The following is a 20,908-nucleotide window of genomic DNA, read 5'->3' as shown; positions in this document are numbered from 1 at the left end:
GAAAATGCAAGAAATTGCAGCTCAAGTTCTAAGCCTTGTAACGTTCTAGAAAAATAAAAGGACGTTCAAAAAACAAAGCAAACATAAAGTAGACATATAGGAAATGTTAACTAGTAAATATTTTGTGTGGTGTTACGATCTGTTTTACAAGCAGATACATTACAATTTAGAAAAATGCAGATTTTTGCAATTTTTTCTCTAAATTTTGGTGTTTTTTACAAATAAATATTGAATTTAACGACCACATTTTTTCAGTATCATAAAGTACAATATGTCACGAGAAAACAGTCTCAGAATCGCTTGGATAGGCAAAAGCATTCTGGAGTTATTACCACATAAAGTAACACATGTCAGATTTGCAAAAATCGGCTGTGTCCACAAGGCCAAAACAGGCTTAGACACTAAGGGGTTAATCTGAAGTTAGAGCAGTAAACAAAGTTTGGTAAATCCATCTTGTTTATTTAGAGAGATATTGCTATGTTTCTGTTTTCATATGGCAACATCTTTGTTAGGCATCATGCCCACTTCAGTTTTTTCCGTCAGGGTCCTATCTGTTGTTTTACCTGATAGCACCCTGACACATTAATTTCAATGGGGCCATGCACACTTCCGTTCCGTCAAAAAAAGGACAGGTCCTACTTTTGTCAGTTTCATTGATTTGGTCCGTGAAACAACGGACTGCACATGGAAGCCATCCATGTGTGGTCCGTGTTTCACGGAACCGTCATTAGCGGCTGTACAACAGCCGATGGAAGTGTGCATGAGGCCTAAAACTGATAGAAAGTGACGCCATATTGGTTGTCCTAGTGAAAGTAGGGGGACTCTTCAATTGCCATTCACTCCCTTATCTGTATATCTGGAATTTCAGCAGTTATCAGGAAAGAAGAGAATAGGACACAACACCCTCTTACACGGGCCAATTATCAGGCAAACGAGCGTTCACAGAACACTCCTTCCCTGATCAATGCCGTGTATAAACAGGGCAACGATCAGGCAATAATATTATTGATGTCGGCAGCACACCCCCCTGTGTAAACAGGGAGATGAGCTGCCGATATGATAGAAATGTATGAGGCGGAGCGATCATAGTAAAAAATCGCTCGTCACCAACATAGCTCCTTGTGAAAAGAGCAAGCGAGTGCCAACCAACAAGCTGTCTCGATGAACGGCAAAAACCGCGCCAAAAAACAGCCGAAATTGACTCCCATTGTTTTCAATGGGACGTGGAGGCGTTTTTTTCCCGTGAGCGTTATGCCATATCTTGAGGCGTTTTCCGCTTCGAAAACCTCATTAAAATCGTTGGGAGACGGAAAAAACGCAGCGAACAGCCAACGCGTTTTTTGACGCGATTTATGTAAAAAACTGCTCGCGGTATTTCCCTTTGCCTGTTGAAGAAATAGGTGAAAAAAAAGGCGTCAACAAATTGCGGAAAAAAAACGCCTGTGGTGCAAAACCACTTAGGGTATGTTCACACACCCTAATTACGGAGGTAATTCGGGCGTTTTTGCCCCGAATTACGTCCGAAAAATGCGCCTCAATAGCGTTGACAAACATCTGCCCATTGAAAGCAATGGGCTGACGTTTGTCTGTTCACACGAGGCGTATATTTACGCGCCGCTGTCAAATGACGGCGCGTAAATGGACGCCCACGCCAAAGAAGTGACCTGTCACTTCTTGGGGCGTAATTGGAGCCGTTTTTCATTGACTCCAATGAAAAGCAGTGCCAATTACGTCCGTAATGGACGCGGCGTTCAAGCGCCTGCACATGCCGTTACGGCTGAAATTACGGGGATGTTTGCTCCTGAAAACATCCCCGTAATTTCAGACGTTACGGACGCTGTCGTGTGAACATACCCTTAAAAAAAAAACTGAGCTGATTTTTTCAGGCACAATTTTCAGCCTGCAAAAAACTCTGTGCGAACATACCCTAAGGCCGGGTTCACATGGAGTTTTTTGCAGGTGGAAACAAAGGTGCAGGTGGAAGTTTGAGGCAGATTTTCCTCTGCCTGCACGCCGATTTTCGCGGGGGTTTTTCGACCGCGGCCATTGAGACTCGAGGGCATAAAACGCTGCAAAATACGCTTTCTCTGCCTCCCATTGATGTCAATGAGAGGTCACAGGCGTAATCGCGCGAAGATAGGGCATGTCCCTTCTTTCTCATGCGAGCTGGTTTTACCGCTTGTGGGAAAAAACCGCCCCCGCCTCCCATTGAAATCAATGGGAGGCATTTTCGGCCGTTTTTTGGCGAGTTTTGCGGAGCGGTTTCCGCGTAAAAAACCTCAGTGTGAACATACCCTAAGACTGACTACCCTGAAGTTTGTTGAGATTCTGCTGCTGATTTTTTTTATTGCATAACATACTGCCTGTGGGAACATACCCTTAGGGATGCAGTTAGTGCTTTTTAACTGAAAACTAACAGAAACTGTGTATTCACATTGTAATAGGGGCTCTCTAACAACACGATAAATATCTTCAAATCTTTTCAGGCTTTTACAAGTGAAATAAATTTAGATTTCCTTTTTATGTGACATTAAAAGCCTAAGTAGCAGTGATTGCTCTAGCAATAATATTTTACGTCTTGATAATTTATACGGACTTACATGAGGCAACACTGTAATGTCTTGGCTTATTCTGTTTCTTGTTTTACTTCCTATTTCTAACTATTTTGCACTTTTTTTCAGCTCCTATCTTTCCTCTCCAGATGTTGACATCACCCACAATGGTCCCAGATAAGTTAAATGTGGGCAATTTTCAAGGATACCAAAACTGCTTCAATGCTTATCTGGAAATATTGTAGCACTGCAAATAAAAAAAGAAATAAAAAATATGCGAACATTCATATACACAAAAACACTTGGGGTTTTCAGGTCCCAAAAAATTGATCGCCTATCCTCAGACTAGACCATCAAAATCTGATCAGTCGAGGTCTGACTCCAGGCACCCCCGCCTATCAGCTGTTTTGAAGGGGCCGCAGCGCCCGTACAACACACTTATAGCGGCGGTTCACCGTATTACAACCTTCGCCCATTCAAGTGAATAGGAGAAGGCTGCAATACCTGTGAACCGCCGCTACAACGGTGTCGACAAATCAGGCCTTATTCACACGGACGTGTCCGTTTTGCGTGTGCAAAAAACGCTGCGTTTTGCGCGCGCAAAAGGTCCGTGTGTCATCAGCATATGGTGCGCTGTGATTTTCGCGCAGCCGGCATCATGATGACACTCTGGTTTTATGTTTACAAACAGAAAAGCACGTGGTGCTTTTCTGTTTTCATTAATTTATTTTACTACTGTTGCGCGAATCACGCGCGGCACCCGGAAGTGCTTCTGTGTACCGAGCGCGATTTGCATGCACCCATCGAAACCCGGGCAAATATGGGACATGTCATGTCTCTTGGTCATGTAATGGTCACGCAGGTGCATGGCTCGTTACAGTACAGCTATTAATGTCTGTTCAGACGGCATGAATTTACAGTATAATACTAGTAAATGGGATTTTATTGCTGGTTTGGCACTGCGGGTTTGAGGGCATGACATTCAAATCTGCAGTATACCCATTATGACAAAGATATGCACTCGGATTTCACTCTTTGCAATGCATAGGAAGACATTTTTGGCAAATCCGTGGCTTTACTGCTCTGAACGTGGCCTTACAGCTCTGTCTTGTATTAAAGCCGTGTGTCCATTACATGAGCAGGACAGATTATTTTATCTATTTAAAGTAAACATTGAAGGCTCCTATTGAATGACAACAAGCAGAGATCTTGAAAATGTAGAAGCACTGATAAAAAATATATTAGAACATTATATAACTTTTCGTTATACAAAGTATATATTTTAAGTGCTGAAACTGTAATACCCCTTTATTTTATTTTATAATTAATTTTAAAGCAATCTTTTTTTTTTTTAAGCCTCTATAACCTCAAAAAAGTGATTCAAGAAAATTCACGGAAATTCTAATAAAGCAGCTGATATTTGTGCCACAGTGAGCAGGGTAAATGGTTTTAACTATTGCCGTTTATTGGATTTGTAGCTGCCTCAGGCATATTCTGTATTGCTGATTTGCTGGTGTCATGTAGAATGGGTAGGCCGCTATCTATGATAACATTATCAGGACATCCTGCTCTTGCTGATTACTTTTAATCTAGTTCTGAATGAACAGCACAAACCTTCCATTCTCCGGCCGGCAGAAAATTCCGTTTAGGTTTCGAAAAAGTCATTCATGGAAGGGAAATTCCATGGCACGGAACAGACCGGTCTGCAGACAGAAGTTGGCAGAAGATAATATTTCGTTAGTTGACCTTTATCTGCTCTTCTCGGCCTGTTTTAATGAAATCACAAAATAAATATTTAATTCTCATTCTTATTAAAATGTGAGTTTATTAAAATGATAAACAATGAAGTTTTTTTTTATTTTTAAATAATTCTCCCAACCGAGATTAAAGGAATTAAAAACTGTTCATTCAATTCAGTTTATTTTTAGAATATGTCCAGTAAAACATGCGAGTTTCAAGTCAAAGTTCAGTTTTCCATTAACATTTTTTATTTTGGAATAAATTAAGTATCTGGACCTTTAACCGGTTTAGCTAAACAAGAAAAGCAAAAAAGAACAAAGCGCACATAGGGCATGAACCAGTGGGAGAACAATAGGTATAGGAAACGGTGCTCAAATATGCTGACCTGGTGTGGTTATGCTTGGAGCACAACATCCAATAGGGCGTGATCCAGTGGTCCACCGAAGTTAAGGTTAGATAAGATTGCAGCCTAAGTTCCGATCCGAGAGCAAGTGCGGTCCCGATATATACTGGAAGTGTAGAAAGAAAGAACAGCGGAATACTCGAGGGCGCAGGTTAGGTACAAATGATGTGTAAGTTCAAGATACATACTTTTTTATATACAGAGCTCAGGTTGACAGTAACAAAACACCGCTTGCTATAATGAATGTGACCTGTAACCTTGACCCGGTAGTCTTTGTTACTGTCAACCTAAGCTCTGTATATAAAAAAGTATGTATCTTGAACTTACACATCATTTGTACCTAACCCGATGAAGAGGCCGGTTTGGACTTGAAACGCGTCGTTTTAATTGTGCAAATAAATTATCTTTGAACATTATTGGATTTCATACCTGACCGTTTCACACCGTACCTACATGGTGACGGAGTAATTACTTCATGGCTGCGCCCTCGAGTATTCCACTGTTCTTTCTTTCTTTAACCGGTTTAGGACCGCCCACTGTATATATACGGCGCGTGTTTAAGTTAGATACCCAAGCAATGGGGCAGCTGAATGTTGGATGCCCGGCAGTCAGAGACTGCCAGGGACCCTGGAGAGAAGACAGAAGCAGTTTTCACTGCTTCTGTCTTCTCTGTAGTGACACAGAGCTTAATGAGAACTGTGTGTAGTATAGAATAGAGTCAGCAGCAGCTATTGGTCCCAGTGATCATGTGACTGGTCACATGATGGCCAGGATACCAGTAGTAGGAGGCTCCTGCAGGTTCTAACTAGACCTAGCACAGCCCTAATAGGGATAATAGTCACTATAAGAGGGCTGATTTACCGGGGATTCCACTTCAGGAGTAACCACTTGACGTCACTGTCCATATATGGATAGTGACGCCAGGGGCTTCTCCAGGAGCGGAATCCCCTGCCAGAGTGGGGTGTGACCGCCGGGCATTTTGCTCCTACAGGAAGCTACAGTTGCGCTATCTACCGGGGATGGGGGGGGGGGTTGCTATCTTCAGGCAGGGGGTGCTATCTACATGGAGGGGTGCTTTCTACAAGACTGAAGTCCCCGGCCAGAAATCTTCCGATGCTCTGGCCGGGGATTCCATTGTTGAAAGCCCCGACTTCACTGTCCTTATATGGACAGTAATGTCAAAGGCTTCCTCAGGCTCAGTGCTCAGAGTAGCGCTGTGTGCTGGGAGTCCTCAGCCAGAATCAGTTTTTCTGGTCTTTACAAGGATTGTTTCCTAAAAAAAAGGCCGGCAAAAACTGACCCATTGACTTCTATGGGAGATGTCTGACCGTGAAAGCGGCCAAAAATAGGACGTCCTATTTTTTGACGGACAATGTTCACAGGCCGTTAAAAAAAACGGCAATGTGAATACACCCATGCCTTTCTGTAATTTGTCTTCTATCTCTCACATATCTGATTGACAAAACAGGTACTTGACTCCTCAACTGTGCTTGTCCAGAAGACCATTTTCATTTCATATCCAAAAGGTAATATAATTACTTAGCCTCTCGTAAGAATTCATTTTGCTCATGTCATGACTTTGAAGATTTAAGATCTGCCTCTCATTTACTGACCTTCATCCGGGCTCTCAAAGATTGAGTTATGGAGCGAACTAGCAATCAAGCCTTGAGCCATGAAAATGTTTCATTTGTACAGAAGATCACAATCGCTTATTGTCTGGAGACTTGTTTGACAGCCCATTTTCTTCAGAAATAGGAAGTCAGACAACATCTCCTAGAACTTTAAAGAACTTCCTGGACCCAGCAGTGATTACCTGCAGAAAACGTGGATATAAATAATTGATTTATGTAGCAATAGTATATGTTTGGTCATACTCTTTTATATTTTTTATGTTTTATGAAAGTACAGCTGTAAATACATTGCATAATGAAATATTATACATTTTCAAGATCTCTGCTTGCTGTCAGTAAATTACAATTTCAGCCTTTGGATGTAACCAATATATTTTTTAAATCCTTACAATTCTCATAGCTGAGATTTTACTACTAATAAATCCAGTCTAGACAATATTCCGTGAGCTAAATGCTACAGCAGTATAATTCTTTACTTTCTTAACAATTTGCTACAATGCATCAGGGCAGGTAAAATGTATCAGTCTAGAGAACATTTAGCACAGAGGATTGCCTAGACTGGATAGAATTATGGCAAATTCTCTAGGTTTTGTACAGGTTTTCAGGCTTTTCAATCAAGCAGGAATCTTCCCAATCAATCATAGCAAAAAGAGTTATTAAAAATGGTTAGGAACTAAAACACTAAGTATATTAGAATGGTACATAGGTTTTTTTATACAATGATGAAAGATGATTTTTCCAGAAAAAAAACTTCACTCTTCAATACCAGATACAGTCCATGGATAAGAGGGACGCTTTTTCTGGGGGGGAAAAAAAAACAACAATTTTTTTTTTCTAATACAAGGCAACCCTTCAAAGCTTTATTGACATAAAGAAAGAAATCCCCTTTAAACTACCTTCAATGGACACTAACTTTTCAAACAACTTATTCTAATCTAATATTATACCTGATATTCATCAACTTACAAGTTACTGTAAAAATTTTATTTTACCCATGCAATTCTGTGTGAAGTTATTGCCACTTCCTGTAATCTGCTGTCCACCCCCTGCTGTCAAGCCAAATCCGTCCCTGGTTACAGAGCAGAGGAGATGGACTACAGAAAATGGGAGTATCTCTCTTCACTGGCTGCCAAAATAAGTCTATAAAGATGGTAGGAGGAGCTGGGAGAGAAAGAGACACAGACAATACAATTCTTTGGAGAGAGGGAGGTAGCACAGAAAGACACAGAAACACTGCCCATACAAGTCTATGGAGAGGAGAGGGGCTGCAGGAGCAGAGTGAGAAAGACACAGACGTGCTGCAGCTTCTGTCTCACCACAGTGCTGGATTCTCAGCTACACTGCATATATATATAAAAAAATATATATATATGTCCATTCAACAATGTATGGCTTGTGCCAGCATTGCTCCTCCCATAACTTTTGGGGCAGTGCAGTGGAATTTCAAGTTTCCTTAATTGTCTTTCCCTGGTAACATCAGTAAACCATCAATAAAATCAGGCACCATGTATAACTCCAGTGATCAACATTGACAGAATATGGTCACCATTTGCAGGGCCTGTTCTGTTACTGGGGAAAGCAGTTGATCTTATGTAGACTAGCGCCATTTTACAGAGCATGATATTATTTTCTTTTCTCACATCATCTCAAACTCGAAGGCACACAGAGGTAGATTATGGGTCCCAAATAATTCTATGGCCTCCGTATTAGGGATCCATGTGATAGAAGTATGCATAACACCACAGAGTTTGACTTCAAAACGAGCTGAATCCTTATCCCCATCTGATATTAATATGTTATGGAATTAATTACCTGCCAAGCACAAACATCAAATGACTGGTTCTTATCAAATCTGGATAACAGAGATGGGGTTCTTACACTTCAATGGTTGTCCTAAGAGGAGAACCAGATCATGTGTGGGCTTTTTAAGAAATATGTAAGCTACAGATCATTTATCAATGAAGTTCAATCCTCAAATTCCCTGCTATGTGTTAGGTCTTTAATTTATATCATTCTATTCAAAATTACAGTGATACAGTTCAAACACAATTTTACGCAAGGGGAGGAAACATGCGACTCACCCCAACGACATGTATATGGGGGCCCCTGGATTCCCCCTGATGAGACAGAAAAGACGAAAAGACCATGTTAGATTTCAATATGCTCAACCCCTTGTTCCTGTGGAAGATAAGCCCCTGACAAAGGGGTCTGGCAGAAGTTTATTCCCCTCTTCCCATTGAAATAAGCATACGCACTCAAGTAAGCCAAGTGTACATGTTTATGGTGGAGTTGGGAGAAGTAATGTATATGGTCAGGTTTAGCTAATCATATGATAGTCAGTCTACTTGTATGTTGATAAACATCCGGTGTTGATGACCCGAGCTGTAATCCATGGAGAATTCAAGAAAAATATAAATTTCTAGAAATAATTCCAACCAACATGACAGGTCTCTTGCTAGGAAGAGGAGCACGAAGCATATAAAAAAACAATTATAAACAATTATCTTCAATTTAGGCCCAACCACTAAATGTAGGTCAGACTATGTAGGTTGGGACTAAATTGAAGGGAATTGTTTTTAGATTTACAATGGATTTAATGTCAGAGCTTGTGTGGTCCAAGGTAACAGTCTTCCCATTCTTCTATGCGTCAGTCCTTAGTATGTTTTACATTTCTATGCTGTATGCTATGTAAGTCTCTAGTCTGAGCTACGCCCTGCTCCACAACGTCATTTACCTAACAGCAGGGAATGTAAACTACAGTTGTGCATTTCTTCAGCTGGAGAATTCCACATCTGATGTTGGGAAATGAAGACTGTTTTCTGAGCAAAAATAGAAATCCCAACTAACAGTGTGAATTCTTGACATTGCACTGTATAGTATACGGAGAAATTATACTCCTATACCACAGCTACAACAACACACAGAGTTGTGAAATGTGCGGCAGGTGATCTGCAGAAACTTGAACATTTGTAGTTTAGAGTGGTAGTTGACATCACTAGAGGAACCTCCGTAAGCCCCTAATTGTTTTCAATAAATTGATGTTAATATTACGAGGTAACTTTATGCTATATAATGATGCAGGGGGAAGGTGGCCATACACAGTTACCTGTCAGCCAAACGCTCTTTAGGCCTCGGCAGGCAAGACTGTATGATCTCTCGCGAGAGATCATACAGTCTTGTCATCCTTGTCTGCCGAGAGCTGAAGAGTGAGAGCGTATACATTCTCTTCTCTCCAGCTCTTGCTGTATTTAACGTGTTTTATCGCTACATCTGTACACTGTTACTGTACACTGTTACTTTACGTCCTTGAGTTTAATTGGTTCATTTTTGCTTTTAAATGTCTATGTGTGCAACATTTTTCATACTATAATTAAGAACAGAATGGTTTGAGACGTGTAAGCGTGTATGCGACCTCTCTACTCACATAGTCTGTTCTCAGCATGCTTTTCAATTAATTTTGAATAAACAAAGATGTTTTATTGCTGAAGTGCTGGATACATTCTTTTGTTTCCTGCTATTCCTCACATACTTACCCCGAGGAAGTTACAGTTTTAAGTGGGAATACGCGTGGGATTCTGTCTCACCCCCTGGTCCGCGAGCTGCCCCAGCCATTTATTATAAACTGATTTATTCATGCATTTTTGGCTCATTACTTAATTTCAGGTTTGTGTTTAGTGTTGGTTATTCTGATTAAATGGCACATTATATATATATTTATTTATTTATTTTTTATTTTTCAATTAACATTTTTATTGAATTTCAAAACACAGAGAAAAAAACATACATCAATATATTGAACAATGGCAAGGAGATTTGGAGTTCTCGCAGGAACCCAGATGTACAAAGGTGCCATTGTTATCACTGTATATAAAAATTGTATGAACAAAAGTGATAAAAACAAGAACAAAAGTAAAACATTATTTATGTAGGAAATCTCCCACTTACGGTCCAACGGGGGCATGGAGTGAGTGGTTATTGCGAACATTTTTTCCATACCATTTGCAAATTGTACAGTCTGACAGAGTTCTTTGGTAGTCAAAGGGGAGCTGGATTTTCAGGTTTTCGTGATCATGGACCTATTACGCAATTCTACAGGTGAAACATATATACCAATAAAGCATAAAGGTAATCTAGGTTGTAGTTGGATAGTTATTCCAGTGGCAGCTTTAATAAGATCCGCTGTAGCTTGCCAAAATGCGTTCACTAAAGGGCAATCCCACCAAACATGCTATAAAGGGGGGGTTTAGACGGATATAGCATTGCAATCAAGGGATAGCCTAAATTTGCACTTTCAATTTCCACCCACCTTTTTGTGAGATATGTCTCGCCAAAATTTTGTCTTGTCTAAGACAGCCGGCGTATAGTATTTTTTCATATCTGGTATTCCCATACCATCTCTGGTCCAGGGTCTGGTCATGGTATTGAAACGGATTCTAGGTTTACTTCCTGCTCAAATGAAATCTGACAATATTTTCTGTAACTTTGCAAAATATGAGTTTGAAACCGGTATAATTACAGTCCCAAATACATAAAGTAAAGAAGGCAATAGTATTATTTTAACAATTGCCACTCTAGTAGCCCAGGTGAATAACGGCTTGTCAAATACCACATTATATTTATGACTGTGATTTTTTTTTTTTAAACATATTTTTTAAATAGACATATTGTACTTGCACTTTTTTCAGGTGAGAAGCAGACAGGAGTTCAAGTACTCGTGGCCGGTTGAAAAAAACGCCCAGGATCTATAGAGGGAATTCAAGCACCAGATGCAATAGAGGCTTTGGTGGACATCTTCTGAGCGTGACCTGGAAAATCTAATAATGCACATCCGCATATCTGGCATGCTGTCTGCAAATAAGGTCGCATAAGTATTTATGGATCTGCAAAAAAAAAAAAAAAGTGAGGCTGCAAATGATGTTACCAACATGTCCCAATGCCTTGAAAAGGTCACATGATCGCTCAAGCGCCATTTTCTTGGATAATCCCCATATGTCGCATAGCAACGCTTCCGCAATTATGCACATACGTAGGCGTCCACAATTTTGCACGTGCCCATAGACTTCTATGGGTGAGTCCGTGCCTCAATTGCGGACAGGAATAGGACATGTTCTTTATTTTGCGGATCAATTCTACGGCCCGGACACACATCCGTAAATATACGCAAAGGTGTCTGTGGCCTATAGAAATGAAAAGGTCCGCAGATTATCCGTAATTACGGATAAAAACTACGTGTGCATGCGGCCTTACTAAGGTGCGGGGTCACTTTTTATTGATCATCTAATCAATTTTGCTATTTCTCAACAGGTTTTAGGATGGGTTCATAGCGTGCATTTTTGTAATGCAAAATGCACAATGTGAAACCAACCTTAGGCTAGCTTTACACAGCCGTGTTCGTTCCGTGAGATACGGACCATATATCAGATGTATTTCCCGGACCAAACACAGTTCAGGGAGCTGGACTCCTAGCATCATAGTTATCTTTGATGCTAGGAGTCCCTGCCATGCTGTAATCATGTTTTCAGTGCGGGGCAGTAGTCCTGCGGGGAGGCAGTGACTTACAGCATCATGGATGAATATGATGATAGGAGTCCGTCTCCCTGAACTGCATTCGGTCCGGGAAATGTGGCCGACATAAAGCTAATACCTAACGGCCCAAACACGGCCATGTGAAGCAAGCCTTAACCTTGGACCAGGGCTACACCTAGACATTTTGTAGTGCTACTGATTGATTTTAACTCTTCAGTGACAGCTGCAATCCACAGGATTGCATGCAGCTCAATGTATTCATTTGGACTGCAGCTGTAGTTTAATAGTTAAAATCAATCAGCAGCGAGCACTACAAAAAGTCTAGATGTAGCCCTGACCTTAGTGCAGTTTAGACTGTCAGCGCTATCAGAAGGTCAGCAATGTTGGACGTTATATATTAATTTAAAAAAAAAAAGGTGACTGAAACATGTCTCCTTGACTGACAAGATGTATTATAGTCTATTATATTTATAGCTGATGCTGATGAATTATTAATGTCTCCCAACACGTTTAATAAAGCTAGCACCGCTACAAGCTATAGAGCTCTGACCTGTGAAGACTGTTACCTGCCTCTGCAATTATTAAAGGGGGATTTCACATGATTATAAATCTGCTCTACTTTTCTGTCACAAAGGTATATGTGTGCAAGTGTGCACTATAGAGGGGGGAAAATCAAATGCTCTGCATGACTAACCCCTTAAAGGAGTTGTCCAGTCATAAGAAATTCATGGTCCATCCTCAGGATAGGCTATCAATATCTGATCGATAGCTGTGCGAGCGATCGATGGAAGAAGGCTGTAATACTGTGAACTGTCGCTACATGTTACATAGTTACATAGTTAGTACGGTTGAAAAAAGACACATGTCCATCAAGTTCAACCAAGGGATGCGAAAAGGGAAGGGAAAATTTTCTACACATAGGAGCTAATATTTTTTCGTTCTAGGAAATTATCTCAGCCTTTTTTAAAGCCATCTACTGTCCCTGCTGTGACGGCTCCTGCGGTGACTATTCCATAGATTCACAGTTCTCACAGTAAAGAAGACTTGTCGCCTCTGCAGGTTGAACCTTTTTTTCTCCAGACGGAGGGAGTGCCCCCTTGTTTTTTGAGGGGGTTTTACATGGAACAGGATTTCACCATATTTTTTGTATGTGCCATTAATATATTTATATAAGTTAATCATGTCCGCCCTTAGTCGTCTCTTTTCAAGACTAAATAGGTATAATTATTTTAATCTTTCCTCATAACTTAGATTCTCCATGCCCCTTATTAGCTTCAATGTTCTTCTTTGTATTTCTCCAACTCCAGGGCATCCTTTCTATGAACTGGGGCCCAGAACTGAACTGCATATTCTAGATGAGGCCTCACTAATGCTTTGTAAAGTGGTAATATTACATCCCTGTCCCACGAGTCCATGCCTCTTTTAATACACGACAATATCTTGCTGCCCTTTGAAGCAGCTGATTGACATTGCATGCTGTTATTTAGTTTATGATATACAAGTATACCCAGATCCTTCTTAACAAGTGACTCCCCCAGTGTAGCTCCCCCTAGGACATATGATGCATGCAGGTTGTTGGTACCCAGATGCATAACTTTACATTTATCTACATTAAACTTTATTTGCTAAGTGGACGCCCAAACACTTAGGCTGGGTTCACACGACCTATTTTCAGTCGTAAACGAGGCGTATTATGCCTCGTTTTACGTCTGAAAATAGGGCTACAATACGTCGGCAAACATCTGCCCATTCATTTGAATGGGTTTGCCGACGTACAGTGCAGACGACCTGTCATTTACACGTCGTCGTTTGACAGCTGTCAAACGACGACGCGTAAAATGACTGCCTCGACAAAGAAGTGCAGGACACTTCTTTGCAACGTAATTTGAGCCGTTCTTCATTGAAGTCAATGAAGAGCAGCTCAAGATTTACGAGCATCAAAGACGCCTCGCATAATGCGAGGAGGAGCTTTTACGTCTGAAACGACGGAGCTGTTTTCTCCTGAAAACAGTCTGTCTTTTCAGACGTAAAAGCCACTTCTCGTGTGCACATACCCTAAGGCTGGGTTCACACGACCTATTTTCAGACGTAAACGAGGCGTATTATGCCTCGTTTTACGTCTGAAAATACGGTTCCAATACGTCGGCAAACATCTGCCCATTCATTTGAATGGGTTTACCGACGTACTGTGCAGACGACCTGTCATTTACGCGTCGTCGTTTGACAGCTGTCAAATGACGACGCGTAAAATGACTGCCTCGTCAAAGAAGTGCAGGACACTTCTTTGGACATTTTTGGAGCCGTTTCTCATAGACTCCAATGAAAACAGCTCGAAAAACGGAAGTAAAAAACACAGCGAAAACGCAGCGAAAAACGCGAGTTGCTCAAAAAACTTCTTAAAATCAGGGGCTGTTTTCCCTTGAAAACAGCTCCGTATTTTCAGACGTTTTTGGTCACTACGTGTGCACAAACCCTAAGGGTATGTTCACACAGAAGCGTCCGTAACGGCTGAAATTACAGGGATGTTTTCAGGAGAAAACATCCCCGTAATTTCAGCCGTAACGGCATGTGCAGGCGCTTGAACGCCGCGTCCATTACGTATGTAATTGGCGCTGCTTTTCATTGGAGTCAATGAATAACGGCTCCAATTACGCCCCAAGAAGTGACAGATCACTTCTTTGATGCGGGCGTCTATTTACGCGCCGTCATTTAATTACGTCCGTAATTAGAGTGTGTGAACATACCCTAAGGGTGTGCAAATCAGCTTGCAATTTACGAACATCTTCCATAGGCTGAACATTACTACATAACTTGGTTTCATTTGCAAAAATAGAAATAGTGCTATTAATCCCATCCTCTATATCATTAATAAATAAGTTGAATAATAGTGGTCCCAGCACTGAACCCTGGGGTACACCACTTATAACTGGGGACCATTCAGAGTAGGAATCATTGACCACAACTCTCTGGATACAGTCCTTGAGCTAATTCTCAATCCAATTACAAACTAAACTTTCTAAACCTATAGTCCTTAATTTACCCATTAGACGTATATGAGGGACAGTGTCAAATCTCCCATGTATCATTTGTACCATTATTTGACATTAGTTCTTCCGTGTCTATATCAAGAATTGCAGCCCTCATCCTTGGGAAATTGGCCTTCTTAAAATTAAGTGTTTTGCCCTTCCAGCCTGTGTTTGTTTTTTACAGTATAGGTAAAATCTAATTATATTTTGATCACTGTTACCGAGGTTTTCATGTTTCAGCAACACCAACTATATCAATATGTTCCTCCAGTACAAAGGTGTCCAGGTCCACCATTTTGCTTGCTAGACTTCTGGCATTTGTGAACATACACTTTAACTTGGAGTTTTTCACTTTCAGTATCAGAAATTAGATTTGACATTATTTGGGAATTTTTGTTTTCATTGCGGTTTTATAACAAAAAGATCTCCTTATCCTGTTGTGTAGTCCTCTCCCCACAATCTATTTCTCCCCCCACCAACTTAGTCTGAGCCCTCTCTAAACTAACTACCCCTTTATTTTCCACATTGACTTCCCTCCTCAGCCCTAGTTTAAATACTCTGCCACTCCAGCTAGAGTTCTCTTCCCCAGCACAACGGATCCCCTTCCATTTAGGTGCGATTCGCAGTACGAGAAGATAAGGAATGAAGAAGAAGCATTCTTATGAGCGCCGTTGCCCCTTCAAAACAGCTGAACGGCGGTGGTGCCAGTAGTCAGACCCCCACAGATCAGATATTAACCCCTTCCCGACATTTGATGTATCTATACGCCAAAGTCGGGTAGGGGAAGTATGTAACGGGCTCACGGAGTGAACCCGCTCCATATGATGCGGGTGTTGGCTGTATGTTACAGCCGACACTTCAGGGTAATGAGCGGGATCACGCGATCCCGCTCGTTTAACTCGTTAAATGCCCCGGTCAATAGCGACCGCGGCATTTAAATCGTTAGAAAGAGGGGGCGACTCCCTCTAACAACTCATTGTGCCCCCCGCAATGCAATCGCCTAATAAAGCCCCCCAGGTCTGCCATCTTTGTGCCTGTCAGAATCACGATATACTGCAATACATTAGTATTGCAGTATATCGTGCAAGTGATCTAACGATTGCTGGTTGAAGTCCCCTAGGGGGACTAATAAAAAAAGTTAAAAATGGTAAAATAACGTGTTTTTTTATGTAAAAATATTAAAAGTTAAAAAAAAAAACCTTTTCCCATTTTCCTCCTAGAGCATAGTAAAAAAATAAATAAATAAACATAATTGGTATCGCCGCATCCAAAAGTCTGAAATATTACAATATGTCATTATTTAACCCGCACGGTGAGCGCCGTAAAAAAAATGTAAACGCTAGAATCTCTAGTTTTTGGTCACCTCATCTCCCACAAATTTTTTTATAAAAAGTGATCAAAATGTTGCATGTACCCCAAAATGGTACAATTAAAAACTACAGCTTATCCCACAAAAAATAAGCCCTCATACCACTTAATCGACGGAAAAATAAAAAAGTTATGGCTCTCAGAATTTGGCGACACAAATAAATGTAATTTTTTACACTTAGGTTTTTACTTGTAAAAGTAGTAAAATATAGAAAAAACTATATATATTTGGTATCGCCGTAATCGTATTGACCCACAGAATAAAGTTAACATGTTGTTTTAATTGCACAGTAAATTCCGTAAAAACGAAGCGCAAAAAACAATGGAGGAATCGCTGTTTTTTTCATTTTCTACCCCACAAATAATTTTTTCGGAAAACTATAACACGTCCCGCAAAAGTCAAGCCCTCATAGGACTATATCGACAGAAAAATAAAAAGTTATGGCTTTTGGAAGGTGGGGAGAAAAAAGCGAAAATGAAAATCTGAAAAATGACTGCGGCGGGAAGGGGTTAATGTCCTATCCGGATGATAGGCCATCAATTTCTTATGACTGGACAGCCCCTTCAAGCCAATTTTGGACTGAGGCAATGTTTTTATTTTTAAATCCTAACATTTCGTCATCCATAACTTCTATATTTGAAACTATGTAGCTGTTTTCCGTCTTGTTTTTTCAGTACAAGTTGTAGATTATTTTATAGTACATATAAATTAACCTTTAATTTATATGGATTTTTTTTAAATAGTAGAATGCATAAATAAAGCAATAATATATATTTTTTCTGTTTTATGCTGTTCACAATTTACTTTAATTAGACATAATAACCTAATTATACAGATTATTACAAGTATGGGGAGGCTAAATATGTATATATTTTTTCAGAGTTTAGAAATGTAATTATTATTAACAAAAACATTATGTTTATTGTACTGTATTGTTTGCAGCACTATTTTTATATCATTAACTTAATTTTATTATTTTTACATTTTTCAGTCCCAATAAGGTATTTTTAATTTTACATTTTTGTTTTTCAGATTGCACCCCTGGCTAACAGCTGATTTTGCCAGAGGAAAACTTCTCTGGCCATACATTGACTGGCCAAATGTATCATACATGTCGTACAGTAATACAGTAGTAATACGTGGATAGCTCGCGTTCACCATAGGGGGAGTGTGAGAGCTTACGGTGCACTGATTCATTGAGTTTAATATAGATAGTATGTAGTAAGCTTCTAAGCTCCCCTTAGTTGTGGCTGCCGGCATCCAGAATGTACATTTTAAATCTAGGTCTATGCATTGGTTTAAAATTCTGTAAAACGCAGTTCCAAACCCTTATGAATTCAATAACTTATAACTAAAGGCTGTGTAAACCTTTGAAAGGCAATTTATTTATTTTTAAGTAAAAAGGTGTATCAGTGTGTTCTGTGTAACTTTGTAAATACATTTTATTAAAAATTAGTTTTACTTTTTTAGATAGGTCGTCGTGAATTGGCTCATACAGTTTGATCAAAATGTAAACTAAGAACCTCATGTTCATACATTTTTTAATTTTGCCGATCCGCAATAAATCAAAGTATAGCATAGTGGATGTACGGTCCAGGTTTTCTTCTCTCCCACTGGTATTACTTTTTTAGATACAGCTGCTCTGTATTCCCTATACAGAGCAGCTATATCTAGCGCTTTTCACTGAATCTGTCAATCCCGCAGACCTGACGGGTTCAGTGAAAGCGGGTCCTGCGTTTCTCTGACACACAGGATCCACCTGTAAACTAAGTTCATAACTTAGATGTGATAGTTTACAGTTGGATCCTGGGTGTCAGAGACACCCAGGATCCGTCGACACTGAACCCGTCATGTCCGTGGGACTGACCGATTCAGTGAATAGCACTAGATATAGCTTCTCTGTATAGAGAATACAGAGCAGCTGTATCTAAAAAAGTAAAAACATTTTTAATAAAAAGTAGTTACAAAGTTACACAAAACACACTGATACACCTTTTTATTTAAAAAAATTTCCTTTCAAAAGGTTCACAGCTTTTAAGTCAAACTTCACAAATATAACACTGCAAATCGAAAAATTTTAATATTCAATTTATAGACAGAACGACCGCATATTTTGTGATGTGAACCAATGTAGAGTTGGGTGAAATATAAGCTCTTTATAGTGGCGTAACTATAGGGGGTCGCAGCGCTCAAAATTGCAACTGGGCCCCGTTGCGACGCTGGATGGCGTCAGGACCTCCGCTGCTCCGTGATCCTGTCTGATGGGCCCTGTATCTAAGCCTGACACATGATAGGCTTAGAGGTCCCCATCAGACAGTAATCTTATACTGTATAAGTTTACTGTCTGCTGGGGCCCTGTATCTAAGCCTACCATGTGGTAGGCTTAGATACAGGGTACAACAGACAGTGTAACACACAGGCGCTGTATCTAAGCCTACCACATGTGTTACTAATGGCAGTTTGTGTTTGTGCTTTTTATACTGGTTCGGTTTTTGGACTAGATCGGATTCGAGGACTACTTCGATGACCACTTGTTTTACTTTCAATAAAATGGTTAATGAGGGTTGTGTGTTTTTTTTTTTATTTCAATAAACAAATTTTTCTGTCTTTGTATTTTTTTTAAACTTTATTACCACTGCCTTAGTAATGGCCGCTGGCTGATTGACAGCATCCTTTACTAAGGCAGGACTTCATGTTAGCCGGTGCAGAGGCTAGCACTAACCCCCATTATTACCGCGGTACCCACCGCCACCAGGCTTACCGGGAAGAGCCGGGTGCGATCCAGTACCCGACCATCGGTAGCGATGGTAGGAAACTGGGGCGACCGCAGGCTGGTATTATTAGGCGGGACAGCCCCAAGACAGTGGGCCTTCCCACCCTGGTAATGCTAGCCTGCTGTTGCTATGTTGAATCTGGCTGGTTATGAAAAATGGAGGGGATGTCAGCGAGCTGGGCCCTATATCTAAGCCTATCATATGTGATCAATTCTGCTGAGCTACTGTATCTAATCCTATCCATAGCTATAGGTTCTTAGTGCTATAGCTATAGCTGAAAGCTGCAGACCATAGGCCATGAGAAGAAGTTGGTGAGGGGGCCAAGAAGAACTTTTGCAATGGGGCCCATGAGCAATTACCTACTCCCCTGGATCTTTAATATACTGTGGTACTTCGCACATCCACAACAGGATTATGTTGCTGTTTAATAGCACCTAACAGATTACCTTACTTATTGATCCTTACATTTCAGGCATCTAAGATCTGCTCTAATTAGATTATTTCATAAAAATAACTCTTGAAACATTGAAATAGTTAGAATATTTTTACTAGTAGGTATTTTGACAGATGGACCAATGCTTCTGCTGAAAGCTATAACCCAAATGGTCTCTAGACTAAATAAGCATGTCTAGTGGCATTTGCAGTGAGTTCACAGCCTGTGTGATTCACCCTCTCCCCTTTCATCCCTTTTTACACCCTGATTCAGTACAGCTGGTGTGTTCTGCTTTCCCTCAACATTTAGATGCTTTCCTCCCTCTCCACAATCTGATCTGCCGTGTACAACCGCCTACCCCTCCCTGCTGTTATATTTAAGGGTGGATTCACACGTGACATAAAAATATGCCACAAAATCAGCAAGAGTAATTCCGCATTACGAAAATTATGCCACGTGTGAATCCACCCTAAGTCTGAGTAAATGGTGGGGGAGACCAGAGTGAGCCGACACAGCCAGGAGCAGTGTGCTGTCTGATCTATGTCAGAAACAGAAGGACAAACAGCTATTACACAGACTCTATGGCAACAAAATGGTAGGAAATTTTTAATGGAGACTATTTGTAAATTTGCTTACTTTTGGATGTAAGAAGCAAATAAAAAATAAAAACATGTCAGAGCATAGCCTTTAAGAAATTGTTATTTTAGCAATTGTGTCATATAGTTAGATATCACTTTGAAATACAGATCACGCTTGTTGCGGTGTATTTCATTACAGATCATTCATATACACTGTTCCACATCTGTGCAAATTCTGTAAAAAATGGCAGAGAAAATAGCACGACATAATGAAATGGATACCATAACTGACACCATGAAGAATCCCAACGGAACCCATTAAAGTCAGTGGGCACCATTGGTGTCCATTGTATGACAGATCCGCTTTTCCGCTACTATGACTGAGCAGTAAAATTAGATTTTTATATGTAAACAAAGTATTCTGACTTGACTCATTTTGTTCTACTAGTCACATGGAGGATATTTGCAAATGGACACTTTGACCATTTGCAAGTATGGCCTTTTTCTGTGTTTTCATATATGTCCCCTTGTTTTTATCGGTTCTGTTTGTACATCAGGAACGTTCTGTTCCATTTGAGGAGTTAGGGACTCGCAAGTCTGGGGATCCTTGTCGTGGATTGCGAGCTTGCGTCCTTTTGGCCAAAATGATTACTAATACCCCAGGTATTTTTCATTACTACATATATTCGCTTCTCTTGGACACAGCTGGGTCTTTGATGCTGGGAGAGCATGGTGTGTTGTTGTTTGGCATAGCAAGCAGGGTAGCCCGCTCTATGAACTATCAAGGCGTCACAAATAGGCTTCTACCTGGCTATACACGTTGTGCCTCATGACGTACACACTATTCCTCCATGTTTCACACACTTGCACCCCATT

Source organism: Rhinoderma darwinii, chromosome 7 (assembly GCF_050947455.1).
Source record: "Rhinoderma darwinii isolate aRhiDar2 chromosome 7, aRhiDar2.hap1, whole genome shotgun sequence".
NCBI classification, from domain to species: domain Eukaryota; kingdom Metazoa; phylum Chordata; class Amphibia; order Anura; family Rhinodermatidae; genus Rhinoderma; species Rhinoderma darwinii.
This window is presented reverse-complemented; position numbering follows the sequence as displayed.